The sequence below is a fragment of the Mus pahari genome, chromosome 9 (genome assembly GCF_900095145.1).
Source record: "Mus pahari chromosome 9, PAHARI_EIJ_v1.1, whole genome shotgun sequence".
Classification (NCBI taxonomy): domain Eukaryota; kingdom Metazoa; phylum Chordata; class Mammalia; order Rodentia; family Muridae; genus Mus; species Mus pahari.
Window position 1 is genome coordinate 5,982,985 of NC_034598.1, and position 4,363 is coordinate 5,987,347.

Sequence of the window (4,363 nt, forward strand, 5' to 3'; positions counted from 1 at the left end):
GAGAGAGAGAGAGAGAGAGAGAGAGAGAGAGAGAGAGAGAGAGAGAGAGAGAGAGAGAATGAATGAATAAGTATGCAGGTCAGAGGATGACTTGTGGGAGTCCTGGGCATTGAAATGAGGTTGTCAGTATTGGCAGCTATCTTTCAGGCCTTTTAATTCTGACTGGGCTGAAGAAACTCTTTTTGATACAAAGATGCAGGTAGTTTTTAGTTTTGGATTCTTTTATTATATTTTTGTGATATTTATTCCTTTTATTCCTTTTTATGATATTTTAATATAAAAGTAAATAGGAGTTTTAAAAGTACTATGTTACTTGTGTATTGAATAATATTTCTTTCTCTTTTAAACCATATTGTACCCATTTTCACTGTCTCCTTCTTTTGTTTTTAATTAATTTTTTTCGATTCAAGATTTCTTTGTGTAGCACCAGTTGTCCTGGCCTCACTGTCTTATTTTCAATCATTCATCTCTTCAGGTTTTTAAATTTTTTATTATATTTATCTATTTAGTGTACATGAGTGCACATGTGCTGGGACACACATAGAAGTCAGACCACAGCTTGCTGGAGTTGGTTTTCTTCCATAGCGTGGACCATCTCTTGAGTTCCATTTTACCTCATACTGCTAGCTTTTAATTTCTGCATAGTTTATAAGCACTTTTATTGTTTACTGCATCACTGATTTAGTTTTTAACAATATTGAATCTGTTCTTTTTCATTCCCGATGTAGTTATTTATTTATTTTTATTTCTTTCTCTTTCATAGCATTTTGTTTTTATATCTTAGTTCTACATATGTTTGTTGTCTTTTGTTTTGTCTTGGCCTTTCAGTTTATTTGCTTTCCTCATGACAGATATGTCACAGAAATCTTTTCTCTGTGTGTATCATGTTTGTGTGTATTATATGTGCATATATACACGCATATATTTGTGTGTGCATGTGAAGGCCAGAGAAGAACATTCGGTGGCTTCATTGCTTCTATTTCTGTTTGAGACAGGTCTCTGAGGATCTGCCTGCCCCTGCCTCCTCTCTCTTGCAGCGCAGGGTTATACATGCATACAGCCCTGTCTGGCTTCTTAAGTGGCTTTGGGGATCTGAGCTAAGTTCTTTGTGCTCATGCAGCAGGCACTTACACACTGAGCCCCCTCCAGTCCAGTGGGATTGTGAGTATAGGCAGGCTCATTCTGCAGTTTTTTTCTCTTCTCTTCTCTTCTCTTCTCTTCTCTTCTCTTCTCTTCTCTTCTCTTCTCTTCTCTTCTCTTCTCTTCTCTTCTCTTTTCTTTCTTTCTTTCTTTCTTTCTTTCTTTCTTTCTTTCTTTCTTTCTTTCCTTCTTCTGTCCTAAATTGTTTATTGGATATGAAATTTACAAATATGTGTATTAGCGGTAACGGTGGAGCTGGAGAGTATTGCGCCTTCTCCAGATTGCATGGCAGGAACCACCAATAGTTTGGAACTTGTGGCCCTTTCCAAGGCCACGGACGGCTCTTTTCGGCCAGCAGATGCCAGCCCATGCATCTCTCTGTGTTTGTGGACTGGTTTGGTGATCCACTGGGTTCCAGGATTTCTTCTGATAGCTTTATGGAACGGATCAATGAGGATAACCTCAGAAAAATTTGTATGTGGAATCTTCACCAACCCAGTAGGAATTCAGGGCTCTCAAAGCCCCACAATGGCGCCCAGCTCTCACCTCAGCAACAGACTGAAGGATTCAGGCAAATTTCAGCATGGTGGACAGGCTTACCGTAAGTTGCACCCTTAGGCACTGGGCATTTGCGACCACCACAGCGGACACGAATCCTGTAAGTGACATAGCCTGCTTAGCCTTGTACCCCAGTCTTTGAGCTTTATCAGGCTGGGTGAGGCGGGGAACCCTGTGCAGCGCAGAGAGCTGGCGGCATTGACAGCAGCGGACCCTCAGAAGAAAGCGCATCACTTCGGACTGCTTCTTCCTCCATAGCTCCTGGATATATTTGTATGCACCCATCTTGGCTCACCTCATGGCTGCCACCAGAGGAAATGAAGCATTTCTCCCACAATCCCTTTTGTCTCTTTCTTTTCTTTTAATGGTAAATCACAATTCTATGTGTGGGGTCTGGGGCGGTGCGCACAGTGAGCATGCATGGGCATGCATCTCTTTTTATATGTATAGCTAAAGGCCAGAAGTCAATGTCAAGTGTTCCTTAGGAAAACTGTCCACATTGGTATTGGGGCAGGAAGCATGGTCTTTCATTGAGATCTGCGGCTTGCTGGTTAGGCTATCATCATAAAAGGTCAGTCATCATAACGGCTGGCCATTGAGTCAAAAGGGTCCTCTTTTCTCCACCTTCCAAAAAGTGGGCATGTACCACCATGCTCGGCTTTATATATAGGTTCTGAACATTGTACTCAGGTCCTTTGTGTGGCACATACCTTATGAACTAAGCTATCTCGTTAGTCCATCTGAGATTCTTTGGCAATTTTATAAAGATAATTTATTGGACTGGTAAGAATCTTGCCATCAAACCTGACTACCCCCTAAGTTTGATCCCTGAGACCTATACGGTGGATGGAAAGAACCAACTCCCACAGGTGATCTTATTGTCACATGTGTCTTTTCTTGTATGTGTGAGCACACAGAGTAACAGTTTTAAAAATCGATCTGTGCTGCTGATTATTTGTAGAAGTTTCATTCGATATGGATCCATCTGTGACTTAGTGACCTAATATTTCCAATAGATAGGGTATACCTGCTCTGCTTTTTCATCCCCATTCTCCACTTACAAGATGATAAAATCGCCCTGCCCACTTTGTAGTGTTACTGATTATGTACAACCCACGGAGACAAAAGCATCCATCTAGTGTTTCTCTATTGGACTAAGATTATTTTTCCTCTGTTGCTCTGTACACTGCTTTGGTATGTAGGAGCTAATATACCTAAGACGCTGTGTGTTGTGTGTGTAAAATGAGAGCTTCTAAATTGTAAATGCCCTTAAACGTATTGGAAGCTAATTTATTTATTCCTTATTTTGAGTTTTAGTTTTTGTGAGACAGTCTCCTCACTCTAGGTCAGGCTTATTTGAAATCACAGTATAGCTCTGGTTGACCTTGAACTTGCAACAATTCTCATGCCTCAGTTTCCCATTGCTTCAGTTACAGGCATGAACCACTACACTTGGCTTATTTATTTTTATGAAAGCTATAGAAAAAAAAACTGTTCTACAAATCATAAGATAACCTTAGAAAGTTATCTTAGAAAGTTTTTAGTAAAGATTTTTCCCCGCTGGAACAGAGTGTTGTGTCTCACGGGGAACAGAATGTATTTTATTGTATTTAAAGACTAGTTTTAATTTTTCATTATGTGTGCATGTGTGAGTTCTGGTGCATTAGATCCCTTGAAGCTGGGGTTACAGGTCTTTTGAGCTTTTGATGTGCTGAGCATTGGGATCTCCTCTATGAAAGTAATGTGCACTTTTAATTACTGAGCCTTCTTTCTAGCCCCTCATAAATGTTTTAATGAAAACTTGGTAGAAGAGTTATTTTATATTCCCTTCATTATAAAAAGCATATTTTCTCTCTGTGTTTTTATACACCAGCAGTTGGAATGTGAATGCCTCATTTAGTTGTCAGTGTTCTGTCTGACTGTCTTGGGAAGGTCTTGCTATATATTTCAGACTGGCCTTGAACTTTTGATTTTGTCTAGTCTTCAGGGTCCTGAGGTTACAGGTGCTGTCTGAGTCTAGGGTTATTATTGCTCTGATGGAATACCATGACAGTAAGCAAGTTGGAGAGGAAAGGGTTTATTTGGCTTATACTTCCACACTGTAGACCATCATTCAAAGAAGTCAGGACAGGAACTCAAACAGGGCAGGAACCTAGAGGCAGGAGCTGATGCAGAGGCCATGGAGGAGTGTTGTTTACTGGCTTGCTCCTCATGGCTTGCTGAGCCTGCTTTCTTATAGAACCACAGTGGACTGGGCCCTCCCCATCAGTCACTAATTAGGAAAATGCCCACCAGACTTGCCCAGAGCCTCATCTTATGGTGGCATTTTCCTAATTGAGGATCCTTCTTCCCAGATGACTTCAGATTGTGTCATGTTTACATAAAACTAGCCATCACAAGTATACACCACTGTGCCTGGCTTTTACTTTCTTTTAGTACAGAAATAAGTTTATGATGTGTTAAAAGCAATAGCAGTTGTGATGAATGAAATATATCAATAGATGTTTGGATTGGTTTTATTCTACATTGATTTCTATTTGTTTGTTTCTTGTAAAAGTAGGACCAATATTAGCCTTTCTTCTCTTAAGATCACTGTGGCGCTGGTGGCGCACGCCTGTAATCCCAGCACTTGGGAGGCAGAGGCAGGTGGATTTCTGAGTTTGAG

At 40.5% G+C, this 4,363-nt stretch overlaps 1 protein-coding gene and 1 pseudogene across 5 annotated transcripts in view; one reads left to right on the top strand and one right to left on the bottom strand.

The window, feature by feature from the left end:
* Positions 1-4,363, top strand: part of Rev3l (REV3 like, DNA directed polymerase zeta catalytic subunit) — a 159,074-nt gene that overhangs the window by 17,954 nt on the left and 136,757 nt on the right. The gene's annotated exons all lie outside the window — the stretch shown is intronic.
* Positions 1,378-1,989, bottom strand: LOC110326620 (annotated as a pseudogene).